The sequence below is a fragment of the Typopeltis vanoorti genome, chromosome 19, assembly GCF_054136105.1.
Source record: "Typopeltis vanoorti isolate ZY-2024b chromosome 19, IOZ_Tvanoo_1.0, whole genome shotgun sequence".
In the NCBI taxonomy this organism is placed as follows: Eukaryota; Metazoa; Arthropoda; class Arachnida; order Uropygi; family Thelyphonidae; genus Typopeltis; species Typopeltis vanoorti.
In genome coordinates, this window is record NC_143567.1 from 64,424,193 (window position 1) to 64,447,967 (window position 23,775).

Consider the following 23,775-nt stretch of genomic DNA (forward strand, 5'->3'; position numbering starts at 1 on the left):
ATTAAAAACCCAGTAGATGGCCCAAACGGCCTCCTTGGGAAATAACAGGTTCTAATCTTTTGGGACTGTCATAGAAATGGTGTTGTTTGGGTTCTTATTTTTTTGTAATCACAGAACTCACATCGAACACTGCTTGAAGAAGTGTTTGATGTGAGTCAAACACTTTGGCAATCTTGTACACTTTGTAAAATCCTTCTTTAGACTTTTCGAAAACTTTATTTCCTGTTATGTTTTTGTTGTCGATATTGTTGACTACTCCTTCTCCTCCAACTGCACGTTTCATATGAAACTCATTGTAACCGGAATCGATGTTATTAAATTCTCCCGGAAGATGAATTTCGGCAAGAGAAACTTCCCACTTACATTAAGTCTGATCTCGTGTGGTAATTCCACTTGAAATTTCGTTTGCGTATTTGTAGGAAACATTTTCGTACTGGCGTTACTGGGCAGGGTTAAGTAAAATATCTTCGCTACGAACCCAAGAATTATACGATGAGGGATAACTGAGCCACTTAACAAAATACTGAACCTTTCCTTTCTGTTTGCGGTGTTTAAGTACTTGTTCGATTAGATACACGTCTTCCGGAAGTTCATTGGGCATATCAGTCTTTTGCAATTGAGGTACATAGAAAGTTCTCTCCACTATCTCTCCGTCCCGACTGCGATCTCTATATACTACAGGGTTTCTATTAATAACCTGAGCAATAGTGGATAATTCTCGTGTCCAGTTACCCCAATACCCTTTTCTAAATTTGGGGGTATCATCACTTAAAACCACATATTACCTACTTGAAATTTTGGTTTGGTAGTCTCCTCTTGGGTTCCGTACAAATATTTCCAAACACGATCCTCGTTGTGAAGGTTAACTTCCGAAGGATCCATAACGATAGTGCGCTGTGGCGTGAGGTTATAAGTAGGTACAAGGGGGTTGGCAAACCTTTCGTGTAACTTTTACTTTTAGTATACGTCATCCATTTCTAGATCTTTGTTCTCAATGTTCTGATAAATCTTTCTGCAATGGGTGCTTTCATTTTGTTCCTGGTCGTGTAAAAATGAATATTATGGTTCGTAAACAATGCACGAACTTTCTTGTTGCAAAACTCGTTTTCTTGATCAGTGTTTATGTAACATGGCACTTCTTCTTTAAAAATAGACAGAAAGCATTAACAACAGCGTCTGATAATTTATTCTTCAGCGTTCAAACCCACGCAAATCGGGAAAAACAATCAATGCATACAAGAAAGAAACACACGCCCCCATTCTCTTTTGCATGGGATGACATATCTTCCAAATCACATTGAAAAGTGTGTAAAAGTGTCGGGACTTTAATTTGATTGCGTTTAAACTTTCTTCTAATGGGTTTATGTCTCACATAAGTAGGCTGTGTGTTGCTAACCAACTATTCACGGTTTCATGTGGCAAATTTGTATGTTTCTGTAAAGCTTTGATACTTCCAAAACTAACTACTGTATTAGGATTATAGTAATCTGCTAACTTTTCCATCACAATGATTTTTTTTTAATCTTTGCAAGTGAAAATCAAGAACCATCATGAAAACATCAACTGAGTATATTTATACAAGTGCTATTTTTGTTATTGACTGTGAAATTTATATCTTAGTATGGGAAGCAGTATCAATGTCAGTCAATCGCTCATGTCTCATCAAAGAAATGTTACAAGAAAAACACCACAGACAGTGGTGATGACTGTAAATTCCTATTTTTGCTTATTATATTGGAAATAATATCTGTGCAATAAAATGTGTAAACTTAAATGAGCAAATGGTGTCGTTGATTGATGTGTTATGCATATTTAAGTAAGATCACTTTGGAAATCACAGTGAATTCACACACAATTTATTTATTTATTTAATGAACTTTAAGATCTTAATTTTAGACAAATCAAAATATTCGCATGAATTATGAATAAAATATGAATTTGATTAGATTATGAATAAAATATGAATTTGATTAGATTATGAATAAAATATGAATTTGATTAGATTATGAATATAAAAGAAAATATGGATGAGCTATGGAAAAAAAGTGTTTGAGGGACACCAGCATAATTAAATTATTCAGAAAACCTGAACACTGCCAACATCACGACACTACTCTAAGACTTCCCACCTTTTAACAGGAAAGAAATACTCCAAAATGTGTTGGAAAATTAGTACACCCATTTATAGATAACCAAATACAAAACATGATGACAATGATGGACGTGTGTCACCCTGGGAAAATTTCAAGATATCTTATCTCAAAAACATTGCCCACAATTCCATAGCCAAACCAAAACACCATGTGATATCACAGAGACATATATTCCCCAGAAATTTCCAAACACATAACGTCACGATTCTTATCTCTACAAACACCCACAATTCATTAAGCGAACCAAACACACCACGTGATGTCCCTGACAGACGAGGGCCCCAGCAAAATTCCAAACATTCCAAACTCTATAATAACACACATCCACTTCACGATTCATAGATTTTCCGTTTATACGATCAAAAACATGCCACTCGTTATGAGGTCAACGAATACGCTTCTTCAGTTGAGAAAACCTGTAAAGGTTCTTGACGTTTTCTGTGGGATTCGAATCGGGTACTTCCCATTTGCTTCTGAAAAGCAAAGTTCCTGACCACCTTACTACTGTGTTAGGGATGCACCTCTTTATCAAAAACTGCTTGAAATGATTATAAAATTAGTCACTAACTTGATGCATTTCCATCATATTTCAGTTAACTATTAGTTAACTATTAACATTTGTCATACCAACCAGACCGCTGTAAAGATAAAATTACGGAACTGAGAGGAGTTTATATTATATGCACGTCCCGCCATCTCGGGGGTACGATGGGTGCAATGCACCCGGACCCCACGATCGAGTGGGCACGGTCGGTACACATTTGCAGAAAAAACGTATTTTTTCTTCTTCTTCTAATTTTGCTTATAACTAAAGGGATTTCTTCGACAGGATTTTAGGGTCCCCGGTAATAATAATATATTTGTGTTTCTCTATTATATTAGGGTTTTTGGCATTTATGCAGTGTATAAAAATTAACAAACATGTTTACCCTAAAATGCTAAAATGTCTGATTCATCATTAGTTTTTTTTCTAATCTGTTACACATTTATATCATTTGGCCTGTTATCGAAACCGTTGAAAAAATAGTTATTATATTCTTCATATTTGGTTAGTCTAGAGCAGGGGTGGACAACCCTTAACATGCCTGCCAAAAGTGGCATGCCAATGACTTTTTTCCGGCACACAACCCAGGGCTCATCTTAAAAAATAATTAAATAAAAAAATACATTTTAAACATCTTCGCTGACACATATCTCAACCTAATATAATACAATTTTATTAAGGACAGCTATACCAAATAAAAACAATAATTAATTAAACTCTACCAACTTTTCCATAATAATAAGTAATAAGAAAATTAGAAACAAACATCCTATTTCCAAGCCATCGATATATCTTCGCGATATACTGATGTGCAAGTTTTGTCCAGTTCAGTTGTTGTATTATGCATCAGGCATCCAGACGTAGCATGACTCCTTTACCATCATTTGATATATCTTTTGATGTTTCGTAAAGAACATATCCGTTTTCTAAAGTGTATATATATTTGGATTTTATTAAATCGTAACTCATTAAAATATAGATTGGAAGTATTTATTGTCAATTAATATGTTTAACTTATTAGATGGAAAGCAAATTTCCTTTACATTGATTTTCGGATGTTCATTAGTCATTGGTGAACAATCCTTCACGAATGACTAATGAACAGACAGCCATGGTACTAGGCCAGTAAAGATATGTGCATATGATTGGTGCGATATTAACAAAAGATCGCGCGAGTCAAAGATAAAAGTCAGCAGACAATTTTTTAATTGAAATGCTAATTCTCTTCAACCAAATTCAATATCTGAAAGTGCCATAACAATATTCACTATATATTTCCTAGCTTTAACACGTTTACGAATTTTAACACTTTCTGTTGATTTTTATTGTTGCTATGCATTTGAGCAGGGGGGGACAGACTAAACACATCTAATTTTTAGTGTTTGCCAGTGCAGCATGTGTTTTGCTTGTGGCTAAATAGCACAGTTTTTGGGGGAAGGGATATGTGATTCATTAGTTAGTGCCATTTTTATCCCATCTGTCTCTAATTGCACTATTTGTTGAGAAATATATTACTCAGACTGCAAATGTTTGTACCTTATTCAGTGATACAATAAAACGACCTGCTTTTACTTGCGTCTGCAGATGTATTGGCTAGTATGGAGGACGCGTGGTTTGCCACGGGATCTATTGCCATGAGCGAGTCACTATTGCCATGAGGTGAACGTCATTAAACTTTTTTTTGTGCGAGGTTACGCGAAACCTTTCAATTTCTATTTTTCGCTAAGTAAAATCAGGGGTGCGAGTTACAGGCAAGGACCTGTTATATTCCAGTAAATACGGTAAGTTATTTTTAAAGCTATGTGAAATGTATTATCAATATTTAGGATTATGAAGTGTTGTCTGCACGTGATTAGATCTCCACTACGTTAATTTCAACTCAGTTAATAGTGATAGATAAAGGTGAAACTGAAGTACTGAAGTAAGCAAACGAAAAAAATAAACACATTTCTTGAGTGTTTCTAAAATTTTGTAATATTGTAAAAAGTATGTACATATTTAACTTTTTGTTAATTTATGGGATAAAAATATTTAATATTATTTACTTATTCGAACGGCAAAGCCTAACCCATAGTGTCCATGCCAAGAAAGTATCTCTCTCGTGTCAAAAAAGGAAATCAGCAGAAAAGAAACAAGAAGAAAAGCAAAATCTCAAAAAGTCACACGTAGATTTGTTTTCATGGCTACAAAATAAATCTGACAACGAAATTGCTACGACTTCAGCAGTTGCGATTCAAACTTCAACTGAAGAAGAAAACTCCAAACAACTTTTAAACGAAAATGTAGAAACTGGGGGATTCGTCGAAAAAAATGCGTCTGATTATACAAACGTTTTGGATACAGCAAATAACGATTAAAACAATAATAATAGTGATCAAGTGAATATAAATGATTCAGGTTTGTGGCCAAATATTATAACTAATAAATTTAGATTATTTTGTATTTAAACCGGACCTAAACAACATCATCAAGATGCATTCGTTAAGAATTCATGACTTATTTTTCACGGTATTAACAACACCACAAACACTTTTTTCAACAAGGATGTTTTATTAATGCTAATATTTCGCTGATTTTCAACTCAGCATCATCAGAGCACAACACACATGTAAACGCGACAGTGAGTGAGTGAAACAATATAATTGCAGAAAGACAAAAGATCTAAAGTCCTATTTTTGGCGCCCTCTAACGAAGAAAAAAAAAAAAGGCAGCAGTTATCCAGGAGTTTTTCTTAGGATAACCGTCTCCCAAATTTTTGGCAAATTAATGCAACCATATTTGTTAAGGTTGGGAGAATTCTTCAAAGCCATTGCTGACTCAAAAAATAGTCTTTCAGATCTATAACGACTCCTAAATAGCACATTCGTTTTCCTCCATCTAATCCTGTGTGAAGGAGTGTCCAAAGCGTGGTCTGCCAGTCCCGACTTGCCATAATAATAGTAGCGAATGTATCTTTCATGTTCTTCCAGGCGGATGTTCACTGATCTGCCTGTTTGCCCATAATAGGCCAAGTGACAGTCATATGGAACTTCATACACTCCTGGGTGTGCTAAAGGGTGAAGTTTATCCTTTGGTGAGCGGATCAGAGTTGCCAGCTTGACATGAGGCTTGAAGGTGGTGCGAAGGCCATGTTTCAATAATACTTTGGCTATCTTTTCCGATGTACCTCTGATATAGGGAATAGAAATGGTCATGTTGTATTCTTGTGTATTAGGTGGGGGGGCACAGTAATGGGCCTATGTAGTATTTTTTCTATTTTGTAGGGATTGTAGCCGTTGGCTAAGAACGTATGGCGCAGGTACTGGAGTTCAGTGGTCAGAGTTGTATCGTTAGAACAAATGGCTCTGGCTCTGTGTGTAAGTGTTTTTAAAATGCCGTACTGTTGGACTGGATGATGATGTGATTGTTTATGTAGGTATCTTCCTGTGTGTGTAGGCTTCCTGTAAATAGAAAAAGATAGTGATCCATCTGACAGGCGGGTGACTAATGTGTCAAGAAATGGTAACCAGTTATTTGATTCTTTTTCTACTGTGAAGTGAATTTTAGGGTGTTGGCTGTTTAGGTAGGTGACAAAAGCATCCAAAGTGTCTTGTCCATGGGGCCACATGGCAAACACATCATCTACATAGCGCAACCATACTGGTGGCTTGTATGTAGCTGTGGTAAGTATTTTGTTTTCAAAGTGTTCCATGTAAAAATTTGCTAACGGGGGGGAGAGGGGGGAACCCATAGAAGTACCATTAATCTGTTTGTAGAATTTCCCCCCCCCCCATGTAAAGTAACCTGCATTCATGGTAAATTGAAATAATTCAAAAATATCTGGGGGAAATTTAGACTTGATTAATTCAAGAGTGTCTATAAGTGGTACATTGGTAAATAGGGAGGTGACATCGAAACTAACCATTATGTCTGAATTTTTTAGGATTAGATTTTTAACCAGTGTTTTGAAATGGATAGAATTTTTTACAAAAGTAGAGGAGTTGCCAGTAAGAGGGGCAAGCGACTTAGCTAAATGCCGGGCCAGTTTATATGTGGGACTATCTATGCTATCAACTATGGGGCGTAGGGGAACATTAGTTTTGTGGATTTTTGGTAATCCATAAATACGGGGTGTTTTAACATGAATTGGTTTTATTTTCCTGATGATTTCTTTGGGCCATGATGTCACTTTTTTTAGTAATTTTCGGACTTTTTTCTTTTGCGACATTGTAGGGTCTCGATGTATAATTTGATACGTAGAATTGTCACATATGAGATCTTGCATTTTTTTGTTATACTCTTCTTTATTCATGATAACTGTTGCATTTCCTTTATCTGCTTTTGTAATAATAATATTTTTATTATTGTATAACTTTTTAGGGCAGTTATTTGCTTATGTGGTATATTACTTTTTGGAGGCTTAGCTTTGTTTATAATACTTGCTATGTCTAGTCGCACGTTATTGGCCATTGCTGGCGGAAGATCGCGGATACCCCGTTCTACTTTCATCATAATTTCGAGTTTAGGAATTTGTTTGGGCGCGATGGCAAAGTTATGTCCTAAACTGAGGGCGTTCTTGGCTTCTTCAGTGAGTGTTTCCGACGATAGGTTTACGACCTGAAGAAGCCAAGCATTAATTTGCCAAAAATTTGGGAGACGGTTATCCTAAGAAAAACTCCTGGATAACTGCTGCCTTTTTTTTTTTCGTTAGAGGGCGCCAAAAATAGGACTTTGGATCTTTTGTCTTTCTGCAATTATATTGTTTCACTCACTCACTGTCGCGTTTACATGTGTGTTGTGCTCTGATGATGCTGAGTTGAAAATCAGCGAAATATTAGCGTTAATAAAACATCCTTGTTGAAAAAAGTGTTTGTGGTGTTGTTAATACCGTGAAAAATAAGTCATGAATAACCAGCAACGCCTAAGCTTATCTGTTAGATTCGTTAAGAATGTTGAAGGTAGATCATTTTCTACATCGTACTATTTAAAAAAAAATGCCAAATTGTGAAACTCAGCTTCGCAGCTGGTTAGTTTCCTTAAAAGCTCAAGACTCAGTGTTTTGCTTTTGTTGTGTATTATTTTCCAAAAGAAGAGGGAAAGATCAATCAACACGATTTATATATGGTTTTAATAAACCGAGAAAACTGTCATCTGTAATTCGAGATCATGAGCTTTCTGTTGGTCACTTTAATTCTTTTGTTGCTTGGCAAGAATTACTAAATAGGCTTAATTTATGTTCGACCGTTGACAGAACAAATCAAATTAATATAAATAAAGAAACCGAACGTCAAAAATTACTATTCCAAATAATTGCAGATGTAATTCTATTTTTAGCAAGTAATAATCTGTCATTTCGAGGATCCCATGAAACAATAGGAACGCCGAATAATGAAAATTTTTTAAGTTTAATAGAATTATTAAGTAAATATGATCCTGTGCTAGTGGATCATGTAAACAGAATTAAAAATACGAGAAAAAAAAGAATTGTGCATCATTTGGCGCATAGATTTCAAGAGGAAATTATTGCTGCATTAGGTAATGAATTCCTTAATAAAATTAAAGACGATATAAAAGCAGCCATATATTACAGTATCCAAATGGATTGTACTCCTGATATTTCTCACAAGGAACAAACTTCAATAATTATTAGATATGTAAATTTTGTAGATAAAAAATTAATTATAAACGAGTCATTTATCGGATTTATTGAAGTAACTGATGTGACTGGTGAAGGAGTAGCAAATTCGCTTTTAAAAAGAATAGGTGAGCTTGATTTAGATATTATGAATTGTAGAGGGCAAGCATACGACAACGGTAGCAATATGAAGGGAACATATAAAGGCGTACAATCTAGAATAATCAGTTTAAACCCTCATGCAATTTATGTACCTTAGTAGTATGGGTGGCGGTAGTGACCAGATCAAGATCAAGATAAGATAAGGAATCGTGACGTGATTGGTTGATGACGTCATTGTGTGCATGGCTTCATGGGTGTGGGATGTTTGGAATTTTCCTGTGGGCAACTGTGTCACTGGCTTCTGTTGTTGTGTTTTGGTTCGCGTATGGGATTATGGGTGATGATAGATAAGGATTCGTGTTGTGATTGGTGGTGCACTAGTGACCAGATGAAGATCAAGATAAGATAAGGAATCGTGTCGTGGGTGTGTGTTGTTTTCAGAAGTAGGTAAGTGACGTCATTTGTTATTTGTAAATAAGTGACGTTATTGTTTTGAATGGAAAGTAAGATATATTAGTGGATAAGGAATCGTGTCGTGATTGGTGGGACACTACTGACCAGATCAAGATCAAGATAAGATAAGGAATCGTGACGTGAATGTTTGTTGTTATTGATTTTGGAATGTTTGGAATTTCGCTGCGACCCTCGTTTGTCGGGGACATCACGTGGTGTGTTTGGTGATATTTAGAGATAAGAATCGTGACGTTATGTGTTTGGAAATTTCTGAGGAACATATGTTTCTCTGTGATATCACATGGTATTTTAGTTTGGCTATGGAATTGTGGGCGATGTTTTTGAGATAAGATATCTTAGAACTTTCCCAGAGTGACACACATCCGTCATTGTCGTCATGTTTTGTTTGGTTGTATAAGGATGGGTGTACTAATTTTCCAATACATTTGGGATATTTCTTTCCTGTTAAAGAGTGGGAATACTAAGAATAGAGTAGACTCGAGATGGCATCAGTCTTTCGAGGTTTTCTGAATAATTTAATTATATACTGGTGTTTCTTAAACACTTTTTTTTTTTTTCCCATAGCTCATCTGTATTTTTTCTATATTCATATTCTAATCAAGTTCATATTTTATTCATAATTCATCCGGATATTTTGATTTGTCTAAAAGTAAGATCTTAAAGTTCAATAAATAAATAAATAAACAAATCGTGTGTGTATTCACGGTTATTTCAAAACTGTTCTTACTTAAGCATACATACATAACACATCAAAGACACTGATTGTTCTTTTAAGTTTACATATTTATTTCACAGATATTATTTACATTGCAATATGCAAGAAATAGGAATTGAATTTACATATATCACCAATGCAAATGGTGTTTTTCTTGGCGTAACATTTCTTTGATGAGACAAGTTTGATTGCCTGATTTTGATACTGCTTCCCAGATAATTATGGCAACTTCAGCTGTCACTAATATTACCAGTACTGCTATAAAAGCAAGTATCTGGCACTTTTTCAATAGTTCTTGATTTTCACCTGTAAAGAAAAAAAAAATCATTGATAGTAATGGAAAAGTTAGCAGATTACTATAATCCTAATACAGTAGTTAGTTTTGGAAGTATCAAAGCTTTACAGAAACATACAAATTTGTCACATGAAACCGTGAAAAGTTGGTTAGCAACACAACCTACTTATGTGAGACATAAGCCCATTAGAAGAAAGTTTAAACGAAATCAAATCAAAGTCCCGACACTTTTACACACTTTTCAATGTGATTTAGCAGATATGTCATCCCTTGCAAAAGAGAATGGGGGTGTGTGTTTCCTTCTTGTATGCATTGATTGTTTTTCCCGATTTGCGTGGGTTCGAACACTGAAGAAGAAATCAGCAGACGATGTTGTTAAGGCTTTCGAGTCTATTTTTAAAGAGGAAATGCCATGTTACATAAACACTGATCAAGGAAAAGAGTTTTGCAACAAGAAAGTTCGTGCATTGTTTAAGAACCATAATATTCATTTCTACACAACCAGGAGTGAAATGAAAGCACCCATTGCAGAAAGATTTATCAGAACATTGAAAACAAAGATCTACAAATGGATGACGTATACTAAAAGTAAAAGTTATAAGAAAGTTTTGCCGACCCTTGTACATACTTATAACCTCACACCACACCGCACTATCGGTATGGCTCCTTCGCAAGTTAACCTTCACAACGAGGATCGTGTTTGGAAATATTTGTACGGAACCCAAGAGGAGACTACCAATCCAAAATTTCAAGTAGGTGATAGTGTGGTTTTAAGTGATGATACCCACAAATTTAGAAAAGGGTATTGGGGTAACTGGACACGAGAATTGTTCACTATTGTTCAGGTTATTAATAGAAACCCTGTAGTATATAGAGTTCGCAGTCGGGACGGAGAGATAGTAGAGGGAACTTTCTATGAACCTCAACTGCAAAAGGCTAACCTTTATCCATGGGTAATGAAATACCAAGTATTTCCTATGGGGCATCCCGAAATTATTATCGATAATTTCGACTATTCTCCTGGGGTATACTTTGGTATTTGCCATGCAAAAGTGGAAGCACCTACAGATCTCTTTTTACCGGTTTTTCCCATCACAGTTAACGAAAAATTAATCTTCCCCCCTGTGTGGAAAGTGTGCTTCCGAAATGGCCCCATTATGCTCTCATACTGACCGATCATTTACAGGTTATTGGTGCAGTCCAGAGTTAGATTTAGCACGTTCTCGTGGTTATAAAGTTATTGAATTTTACGAGGTGTGGCATTTTTCTCAAAAATTTGAAGGGGAAGAAAACTTCTTTGCTCACTATATTGATACCTTTCTGAAGCTGAAACAGGAAGCATCTGGATGGCCTGAAGGTCAAAACTGACAGGCTTATCTAGACGAGTTTTTGCTAAGGGAAGGTGTTATGTTAAATAGTGAACACATTAGTAAAAACCCTGGTAAACGTTCACTTGCTAAGCTTTGTTTGAATTCTCTATGGGGAAGGCTTGGCATGAGAATGTTAAGAACTCAGACCCAGGTGATTTCCTCTTATGAAGACCTCGTAGAACTTTTTTTAGATAACAGTAAAGTTATCCAAGATGCCAGGTTAGTTTCAGAAGAGCAGATGATGGTTGCCTACTCTCCTATTGAAGGCACTGAACCTGAAAATAGGAAAGGAAATGCTGTCATCTCCTCATTTGTAGCTGCCTACGGTAGGATAAAGTTATACGAGGTCATGGAACCTTTGCAAAGACGGCTTTTATACACAGATACTGATTCTGTCATTTTCAGTGAAAAACCGGGCGATTACTCACCGTCCATTGGTCACTACCTTGGGGAGCTAGGTGACGAACTCGACGGTGACTTTATTGTTGAGTTTGTTACCACAGGCCCCAAATCTTATTCCTACAGAACGCAGGGGGGTAAGATTGTGACCAAATGCAAAGGCATTACTTTAAATTCTCGCACAGCCACTGAGATTAATCTGGAATCTATGATTGCAGCAGTAAGGGGTGAGCCACAAAATATTCAAATTCCTGTACCATTTTCTGTCCACAGAGACAAATGGACCTGTCAACTCAAAACGACCTCAGTAACAAAAAGATTTGGATACACTTTTGCGAAGCGCATAGTGTCAACAGACACATGCACTTTTCCCTATGGGTATTTTAAAGGATAATTCCTTACACTCATATACCCCATAAGCAAAAGATGCTATCTATGGGACAGAAAACTAAACAACATTCTACCTAGTAGGTAAAAATCCATGGTTGTTTCCCAACACGATGATCTGCAGTGTCGCCCTTCTCTTGTACAATTTTTTACATCAATGTTATTGTTACTATTATTCCACAATAGCTTTTTTTTCCCTTAGAATTAAAAAAGAAAGTCGTCTTGGCATGATTACATGGTGACTGTGATAAAAAAAAAATGTTGACAAGGAGATTTTTTTGATATTAAAACAAGTATCTATTTGTTTTTACATGATCTCTGATTATATAAAACAATCACAGTCTTATTATGTTATCATTTTCAATATGTTCATACATCCATTTACATGTATAATTTCGGGAGCTACTCAGTCAGGAAAAACAACATTCGTGTTGTCTCTCATAGAACATTGTAATCAACTAATCAAACCACCACCGGAACGAATCGTTTACTGTTACAGTGAAAATCAAGATAAATTTAAAAAATTTACCAATATAGAATTCGTGAATGGTTTGAAGTTACCTGAATTTGATTCTAATGTGAGAAATTTACTCATAATCGATGATTTGGTTCACCAGGCTAAGGACAGCACGGAACTAGCTGATGTATTCATAAAAGGTTCACATCACCGTAACCTTAGTGTCATTCTACTGACACAAAATTTATTCTGTAAAGGTACACATTTTCGTACAATTTCTCTCAGTAGTCATTATGTTATTGCTTTTAAAAATCCCCGAGACTCTTTGCAGTTTTCTCATTTAGCTTCCCAAGTATTTCCAGGACAAACGAACGTGTTAGTTCAGATTTATAAAGATGCAACACGGGAACCCCACTCATATTTAGTTTTAGACTTTAGACAGGAAACACCTGATATTTTACGCTTGAGGTCACGGATTCTGCCAGGAGAAGAACCCAATACAGTATTTATCCCTGAATGGCTGATAGACTCAAACGCTATGAATATCTCATCAAGTACTTATCTCATTCCTCTCCCAAACAAGCAAGTGATGCTTTAAAACATTGCACCTCCAGCCAAATCACCACACTCTGTGAAATTTGCAAAAATGTATTATGTGGAAATATTCCACTAAAAAGCATGCAAAAGTCACGCCTACGAAGGAAAAAAAAAATATAAGAGCACTAAGTAACAAATCGCTTCCCTTCATAACCAGAAGAAAATTGGTTTTACAGCACGGAGGAGCACTGTTCCCATTATTAGGCAGTATCATTGTTCCTTTATTGACTTCACTTATTAGAAAATGAATATGTTTAAAAAATTTACGCTTCTCCAATCACCAGAGGAGCGTGAATTGTATGCACTTGATGACGGAATGAGTGCTATTTTAAAAATAAGAAATAAACATGCAGATGAAAAAGTAAAAGCATATTTAAATGTTCTGCAAAAGTATTTAGGGTTGAAAAACCAATTGGCTCTCACAGAAGGAGAGCAACAGGAACATAGAATACCACGTCCAGAACCTTTACTGAACAAATCAAATACCCAGAACCATTTCCATCAACCATCAACGTCAGCCAGTCCCAGTGAAGAAAATGCTTCCACTCCAATCCCTCCCCGCAAGAGAGCTCGAAGAAGGAGTACCAAATTCATCTCTCTATCTCCCCGAAAGCTGCGTGGGAATAAGAAACTGGTTTGGAAAAAATGGTAAGTGAAAAAAAAAAACAATTATTATTTTTTTTTTTAAATTATTTTTTTATTTTCAGTAAATGATCTGTAACAGCATTAGTTACTACAATATCATTTAACCACAAATCCTTAGAATAACATTTGCTAATAATATTTTGCATAGAAAGACCACGACATCTCAATATTAAAAAATACACACAGTGCAAACCACACGCGACAGATTCCTTAGCTTGTACAGCTACAGAATTATAATACCATTTATTAGTATTAATATTCAGAAAGTTAACAATATCGTTTTCGGGTGGACGACCGAAGCTATCGAAAAAATCACCGTGTTTGTCTTTAATATAGATAGCTTGCCAATGTTGTCCTGGCAACCAGGTCGGATCTGTGTTCACGACGAACATCGACTGTTGTTTTCTGATCGGATATTGTGGCAATTCATCACGAGCACAAACTCCTAAACCCACTTTTCTCGTCGTGGGTTCTAACTCTAGTATGCTTACTAATTGTTCAGTGTTCATAGTCCACTAACACAGAACGATCCTTTGTTACGGATAACGTACACTCAAATTCTGCATAAAGAACCACTGTGATGTTTTCAGGAAGAGGTTGAGCAAATTTAACTTCGAGTCGCACACTTCCACTTCTTAACAGGCTGACATGGGGGGCAACGGCATTTTGATCTGGCGATAAGTCAAATCCATAGAGAACGTTTCCCTTTACGTATTCTTCATAAGAAATGTCATTACCACAGTCCCTGTTCCATTTACCTAGTGATGTGAACAGTGACATGTAACACCTGCTGTAATGCCTTTCTTTGAAGTTCGGAGTCAAAGGTTGTGAGGGATACTGAATACCGTCAGCGGTCACTACAAGAAAATTCAGATTGAAATGATGAAAATTAAATGGATTTCTGTTGAAAGTGCCATTAAATCCATCACTAGCGACCAGTCCAATAATTAATCTAGATGGTATTTCACCTAGATACAGATTGTCTCGTGTGGCATCTGACATACCCTTGGGAATTGAAAAATAGGACACTTGCACACGATTGATGGGGTATATCATGTTTGACTTGTCTAACACAGACAGGTGAGCCAGTTGAATCTTTGAATTTATTTTGACTTTGCGGACAAAAAGTGTAGCCTCTTCAATTTGTACTTTAGCCTTAGAATCAGCATTTGCAGTCAGTAAACAAAATTCGGGAGAACTGCGAACCATACGAACACGAACAGTAACGTTATTGATCAAGTACCGGTCTTGATGCATGATGTCAGCGTGTATTCGTCCAAGCATCTCGACACTTTTTGATTGGTTAATTCGAGCTTGTCGTCTACGCATCCCACATTCACTTTTGGTAAACATATCACTAACATTAGCCACATCATCTTTAACAAATAGTTCATTTGTGAGTTGAGTGTTTTTAGCATCTCTGTCATAATTTAGTAGATTTTCAATATAAGCCCTATAAGGATACGTGTCTGATGCCACATTCACTAGTTTATCTTGGAGAAAAACGTCAATTTGACTGAACAGGGAATGGAAAAAATTATTCACAACACCAACTGAAGAATCTTCGATAGGTTTATTATCATTGTCGGTGATACGCACACGAACACGTAGGTATGAGTTTCCCAAATCCAAGTATTCTTCAGATGTACCTGGTATGCAAAATTCCACAGGACCTCCACTGTCAGTACTGGATATTGGTTGGTAGGTAACATAAGAACTTCTTTCCACACACATGTTGACACGAGGGTGGGAATAAAGATCTAACTCTGACATCATATCCTCAGCAAAAGATGTCATCTCGCTTGCGTTTTTTAGTATTCGTTTTTTTTTCTTCTTGCTTCCTTGACCTCTCTGAAGTAATCGACTCTGAGCCTTTTCAGCAATGGTTTTCCCAGCTTCTGATGCTCTGTTTATAAAGGCTCGACGTACAGGCACCCCTTCCAATACATCTCCTATCATATGCTGACCGGCTTTTAAGGCTTGACGACCGACAAATTGAGCTGCAGGTTTTAAAAGTGGACTTAGAAAGGAGAAGGCACTTCTGAAAATGCTACCTAATCCGTACCCACGCTGTGTTGGGGGGCCCGTAAACATTTGAGCCCCACCTGCCTGAAATGTGTAATATCTGAGATAATCAGTCATCCTTCACTTGTCGGAACTGTAATTTAACTATTGTCTTGCCACCACGAAAGTGGAACAATTCGCCGCTGTCAGAACGAATTTCAATGCTAATTGACTGAAATGTTTGTTTTCGTAACGGATAATAATCAGGTTGAGCAAAAACGAAGGAACACTTAGTGCTGTACTGAACAACTCGTAACAATGGTGCACATGTATCACCAACTATGTGTTCTTGGATTAAATCAGAATAAACAAAATATGCGGCTACACCCCTCTTTATATCAACTGGATATTTCCCTGTGATTGTACCTTTCAGTTTAACACCAATCTGATTAAAACCCAGTAGAAGGCCCAAACCTGCGGCCTCCTTGGGAAACAAAAGGTTGTAATCTTTTGGGACTGTCAGAGAAATAGTATTGTTTGGATTCTTTTTTCAACTTTATAACCACGAGAACGTGCTAAATCTAACTCTGGACTGCACCAATAACCTGTAAATGATCGGTCAGTATGAGAGCATAATGGGGCCATTTCGGAAGCACACTTTCCACACAGGGGGAAGATTAATTTTTCGTTAACTGTGATGGGAAAAACCGGTAAAAAGAGATCTGTAGGTGCTTCCACTTTTGCATGGAAAATACCAAAGTATACCCCAGGAGAATAGTCGAAATTATCGATAATAACTTCGGGATGCCCCATAGGAAATACTTGGTATTTCATTACCCATGGATAAAGGTTAGCCTTTTGCAGTTGAGGTTCATAGAAAGTTCCCTCTACTATCTCTCCGTCCCGACTGCGAACTCTATATACTACAGGGTTTCTATTAATAACCTGAACAATAGTGAACAATTCTCGTGTCCAGTTACCCCAATACCCTTTTCTAAATTTGTGGGTATCATCACTTAAAACCTCACTATCACCTACTTGAAATTTTGGATTGGTAGTCTCCTCTTGGGTTCCGTACAAATATTTCCAAACACGATCCTCGTTGTGAAGGTTAACTTGCGAAGGAGCCATACCGATAGTGCGGTGTGGTGTGAGGTTATAAGTATGTACAAGGGTCGGCAAAACTTTCTTATAACTTTTACTTTTAGTATACGTCATCTATTTGTAGATCTTTGTTTTCAATGTTCTGATAAATCTTTCTGCAATGGGTGCTTTCATTTCACTCCTGGTTGTGTAGAAATGAATATTATGGTTCTTAAACAATGCACGAACTTTCTTGTTGCAAAACTCTTTTCCTTGATCAGTGTTTATGTAACATGGCATTTCCTCTTTAAAAATAGACTCGAAAGCCTTAACAACATCGTCTGCTGATTTCTTCTTCAGTGTTCGAACCCACGCAAATCGGGAAAAACAATCAATGCATACAAGAAGGAAACACACACCCCCATTCTCTTTTGCAAGGGATGACATATCTGCTAAATCACATTGAAAAGTGTGTAAAAGTGTCGGGACTTTGATTTGATTGCGTTTAAACTTTCTTCTAATGGGCTTATGTCTCACATAAGTAGGTTTTGTTGCTAACCAACTTTTCACGGTTTCATGTGACAAATTTGTATGTTTCTGTAAAGCTTTGATACTTCCAAAACTAACTACTGTATTAGGATTATAGTAATCTGCTAACTTTTCCATTACTATCAATGATTTTTTTTTCTTTGCAGGTGAAAATCAAGAACTATCGAAAAAGTGCCGGATACTTGCTTTTATAGCAGTACTGGTAATATTAGTGAAGGCTGAAGTTGCCATAATTATCTGGGAAGCAGTATCAAAATCAGGCAATCAAACTTGTCTCATCAAAGAAATGTTACGCCAAGAAAAACACCATTTGCATTGGTGATATATGTAAATTCAATTCCTATTTCTTGCATATTGCAATGTAAATAATATCTGTGAAATAAATATGTAAACTTAAAAGAACAATCAGTGTCTTTGATGTGTTATGTATGTATGTATGCTTAAGTAAGAACAGTTTTGAAATAACCGTGAATACACACACGATTTGTTTATTTATTTATTTATTGAACTTTAAGATCTTACTTTTAGACAAATCAAAATATCCGGATGAATTATGAATAAAATATGAACTTGATTAGAATATGAATATAGAAAAAATACAGATGAGCTATGGGAAAAAAAAAAAAAAAGTGTTTAAGAAACACCAGTATATAATTAAATTATTCAGAAAACCTCGAAAGACTGATGCCATCTCGAGTCTACTCTATTCTTAGTATTCCCACTCTTTAACAGGAAAGAAATATCCCAAATGTATTGGAAAATTAGTACACCCATCCTTATACAACCAAACAAAACATGACGACAATGACGGATGTGTGTCACTCTGGGAAAGTTCTAAGATATCTTATCTCAAAAACATCGCCCACAATTCCATAGCCAAACTAAAATACCATGTGATATCACAGAGAAACATATGTTCCTCAGAAATTTCCAAACACATAACGTCACGATTCTTATCTCTAAATATCACCAAACACACCACGTGATGTCCCCGACAAACGAGGGTCGCAGCGAAATTCCAAACATTCCAAAATCAATAACAACAAACATTCACGTCACGATTCCTTATCTTATCTTGATCTTGATCTGGTCAGTAGTGTCCCACCAATCACGACACGATTCCTTATCCACTAATATATCTTACTTTCCATTCAAAACAATAACGTCACTTATTTACAAATAACAAATGACGTCACTTACCTACTTCTGAAAACAACACACACCCACGACACGATTCCTTATCTTATCTTGATCTTCATCTGGTCACTAGTGCACCACCAATCACAACACGAATCCTTATCTATCATCACCCATAATCCCATACGCGAACCAAAACACAACAACAGAAGCCAGTGACACAGTTGCCCACAGGAAAATTCCAAACATCCCACACCCATGAAGCCATGCACACAATGACGTCATCAACCAATCACGTCACGATTCCTTATCTTATCTTGATCTTGATCTGGTCACTACCGCCACCCATACTACTTACCTTGCTTATCACATTCTTTTAATTTGATCATTTGTGATGCTGCTTCCAGTAGTATATATTGTAAAACATTTTTCGGAATATTGCAACGTTTATACTGCGTATTTTCTGCATCTACAAAAAGGTGGGAAATTATACAAAAGCATTTAAATATTACGCTTAAACCATTATGTGATACTCGATGGGAAGCCAAAATAGACGCAGTCAAAGCAGTGTATACACAGTTTGATCAAACTTATAATGCCTTAGAAGAATTTATTGGTGCAATTAACGATAACACAGCAGTATCCAAAGCAAAAAGTCTACTAGATTCGTTACAGGAAATGCCATTTATTTTAAGCTTATCGGTGTGGTTGACAATATTGTCAAAAATTAATAGTATCAACAAACTATTTCAAGCAAAAACAATTGTTCTTGACTTTACTTTTAATTTAGTGAATAAAATTAAAAATGAAATCCAAAATTTAAGATCAAAATTTAACACATTTTTAGACGACGCAAAAATGATAGCACGAAACTTGAATATTTCCGAAGACTTCTCTTGAAAAAAGAATTCGAAAAAGAAAAAGATTATTTTCCGAACTAGCAGAAGATGAAGTTTACTAAACCCGGTAGAGGAATTTAGATGTCACTTTTTCAACGTTGTGATTGATACTGTTATTGTACAAACAGATGAGAGATTTAAAAATATACCCAATGTTATTTCTTATTTTAAATTAATCACTGATATAAAAACATCAGAAAAAAATGAACTAGAAAACCGCTCAAGGGATTTTGTAAAATATTATAGTAAAGATGTAAATGAAGACTTAATCCAGGAAATTGATTTGTTACGAGAATTGATCTTAGACCAAAAAATGTAAATAACGCGCAAGACATATTGCAATAAATATTAAATAATAGTTCTAATGAACTATTTCCAAATGTGCTAACTGTATTGAAAATTTTCTTTACGTTACCAGTTACTATAGCAAGTGCAGAGCGTTCTTTTAGCAAATTAAAATCGATAAAGAATTATCTTGGGTCAAGTATGTGCGAAGAACGCTTAAATGCACTTGCTATATTAAGCATCGAAAAGGAAATTGCCAAAAATGGTAATTTTTCTGAAATAATTAATGACACAGCAAAAAAAAATAAAAAAATCGCATATTTAAATAAATACATATTAAGCAATACACGTGTTAGTAAAACTAGGCCCCTAAATAGTAAACCTATTTATTTTTTCATGTGCTTAAATTAATTTTTTATTACTTTAAACAATAATTAATTGTAAATAGTTTTTGTGCGCTAGTTGGTGAGCCAGGTTACTTTTGTTTGTGTTAAATATTTGTTTATTTTAATTATTTAATACTTTTCTTTTGTGTTCAGTAAACGTTATGTTAACCTGTTATATTTCGAATGCGTTTTTTTTTTTTTTTGTTTTCCTGTGCCAAAATCATTTGCAGGTAAGAGGTTTTACAATACGTTTATTTCGAGTCCTTTAATTTTTACCTTTGAAAAATATTTCAGGGCCCCAAAAGGTTTCTTGCATGCGGATCCCTTTATAGAGAAGGCCGGCCCTGATTATATATGGAAAAACGTTATAGAGAAATTACCTATAATAAGGACCAAACAGTGATTGATATCTCTATTCAATGATGTTACTATAAAGTGTACCATTCTATGATTCTCTGTCAGTTCTTTAGAAATATTCCTTCTTTGTTTTTACGTAATGTGCTACGATGTTTTTCAGAAATATCAAGGCCCTTAGATCAGGACTTTAATTAATATTTATTTTAATTTACTAGGTTTTAATGAAACTTATTATGATCTTCAGTAGGAAACTGAAACAAATCAGCGTTGTGATGATGGGGTAACTTCCATTTTTCCTTCGGGTAACTTTAATTGATTAGTTGGTTGCTGTTATTAATGGGTATGCAAAATTTTTATTAAGCATTAAAAGTTTTTCTATATTTTTTGTGTGAGGCATTTTTAACACGAAAGAAAAATGTTCTTTTTTTTAAGTCAAAAATATCGTTAGAAGGAAACTACTACAAATCATAGTAGTGAGGACGGGTTTATTTCCATCTTACGTTCGCTTATCTCTAATTCCTTCGAGTGTACAAAACATTTTTGCACACCAACAGGATTAAAATCTTTACTCTATTTTCTGTGTAAGCCATTTTAGCACGTAGGAAATTGTTCTTTCCAAGTCAAAAATATCGTGATAAATCACCTTCGAAATGATTATGATTATGATATTCAGACTATAAACGACAACTACAAGAAGGTTTTCCTATGTGTAAGATTTCGTTTTACTTCTGCCATTGGAACTTCGCCTATCTGAGGAGAGAGTGTATGCATATCCCTGTACACTGACTGAAGAGATGATAACGAATACCCCGATGGGCAATGTGCAGAGTACAATGTAATGAGCCACCTGTTTGTTGCCGCCGATATCAATTGGAGCAATACCCTGCACAGAAGTCAGCGCAATTGTATACGGATGAAATTGCTCCTTGAAGGAAACTGACGGAGTTCAAAAGAGGCGTTGTAATAAGTTGCAGCATTGCAGGCCTATGTGTTCGAGAAATTCCTGACAAATTGGACCATCTGAGCTCAACAATCAGTAATGTCATACTGCGATGGAAGCGCAGAGAATCAACTAGAATCAACAATCAACTAGAAGACCGATCACACTCACCGAACGTCACTGTAGGGTACAACGAAGGATAATATCCAGGATCATCATTTGGTCTCATATACCCAAACCATCATGAAGATGCAGCATCATCTTCAGTCGTGCAAACAGCATGTGCAGTAGGACGTGGAAATATGGCAAGCTGAGTTAATTTGCGTTAATGCTGTGGCTGTTTTGAATGCTTGGTGAACATCTCACACCAGATTACATAACCCGAACTATGCAATTTGAAGATGTCGATGTGATAGTAGGGTCGTCGTTTTCCCCGGTTGTCATCGGACTTCTGTTTGTGGTGCCTCGAATATTAAACTCCGAGAAGTATTTGAACATCCTGGACAATGTAGCGCTTCCTATTGTGGCTGGTGTCTCCGTTGACTTCTTCCAAGCAGTATATGCATGAATGTTACAATTAATGAGTCGAAGCACAAAATCTTCCTAACTTCAAAAGGCATTGAGGATATGTCAATGCTAGTGACTTACGCAATCACCACACACACACACACAGAATTCGTCATTTTCTCTTTCAGGAGGGTCGTGAGATTGCTCCAGAAACTGCGAGGTTTCTGGACATAAAAGCCGCCATACTTTACTAGGCACGAACAAGTCCTGATCTCAAATCTATTGAAGATCTGTGTGATAAACGAATGCGTCCAATGAGGTCAAGAGACGGAAGCACCCAAACAAACCAGTAATACATTACCTGCCTAAAGGACGAATCGCCCAAACTTTCCATCCTTCGCTATCTTACGCTTGTAGAAAGAACATATAATTGCTGGCCCCTGTAGAGAAAGGACGTCTTACATCTAATTAAAATGGACCAAATGGCTCTTTGTTCCACACACCGTGGTGTGTCCATTGACTTCTTCCAAGCAGTATATGCATGAATGTTACAATTAATGAGTCGAAGCACAAAATCTTCCTAACTTCAAAAGGCATTGAGGATATGTCAATGCCAGTGACTTACGCAATCACCACACACCGATAACTTTCATCATGCGAGGATCATTGGTTTTGTAAATTTATGATGAACACGAAACATATATTGTATAATAAAAGATAACAGACAAATTTAGCAGCCACAGACTTCTGAATATTCCATCTTTCAGTCTAGTTCTATGATTCGATTCGCTCTCGTAATTAAAGACAATTGTGAATCTACATTTTGAGTGATAAGATGAATGTAGATGTACACATTTGGAAATAAGTCAATTTTCATATCTAAATTTGCATATCTGACAACAGAAGGAATAGGAATCTGAGAATTTCATGACTTATTTAATCTTTCAGACCAGCTTTTTCTACAGACATTCACTGCGTGTTCTTGGTAGGCATTTTCCTCTGTTCAGATAAAACTTTCTTCTCAAAAAATGCCTTCTTTTTTTCCCAAATGCAAAATCATGCAACTTTGTTATGCCACTCTCTCTCCTTCAGCAATTTCGGAGTAACTTTAAATGCCATTAAACTGTCCAGAGAATACTCTATTCCTCCTATTCGTTAGTAAACGGTACTGTACTTCTTGAAGTATTGAAGCTTGAACTCTTTCCAAAGTAAACTGATACCTTTATTATCCTTAAGTGTAAACGAGACAAGCTTTTCAAGCTTATATAACTTTCGTTGATTCCGAAACGAAATTCGCTCTTATATGGCAAGAAGAATCACATTTCAATTTTCCTAAATTTCTTTGCATGCAAATCTCCATACTAGATGTGATTCCCTTCTCAGGTGACTGCCGTAATCCCCCCCCCCTCCTCTCTCTCTTATTTTCACCATTCAGTTGAGAAGAAGGATATTAATATAGTTGTTTGTTTACACTTGTTGATTTTAAATATTATTTTAACACTGTTATTAAGCGAAATTGTTCTTGTTTTTATAGAAGCTTGTTCCTGGTAATAAGAGAGTAAATATCAATTTCTTACATCAGTAACAAAACGCTGAGTGATTATCATTTCACATGAATGTAAAAATAAATTAAAAAAGAAAGAAATTTAAAAAAAAAATAAAAATATCTATTATTTTTGTTGATATTTTATTTCCGTTTACAAACTATTCTAAAATAATTTTGAAAACAGTTTATAAAAGAAATAACTTCATAATAATGCTCTCACATTTTATGGGGAATTCTCATAAAATGTGAGAGCATTATTATCTATTGTCCATCAAATCAGTTATCCTTACTATTAAAAAAACATGAAAACGCCTGCTATGCCTACCGTAC

General features: G+C 35.8%; 1 long non-coding RNA gene across 1 annotated transcript in view; it reads left to right on the top strand.

Annotated features, from left to right (window-relative positions):
* Positions 1 to 20,501, top strand: part of LOC150096190 (uncharacterized) — a 57,947-nt gene extending 37,446 nt beyond the window's left edge. The window contains exon 3 of the long non-coding RNA XR_016549942.1: positions 20,390 to 20,501. This is a non-coding gene — a long non-coding RNA (uncharacterized LOC150096190). The remainder of the gene's footprint in view (positions 1 to 20,389) is intronic.
* The last annotated feature ends 3,274 nt before the right edge of the window (positions 20,502 to 23,775 follow it).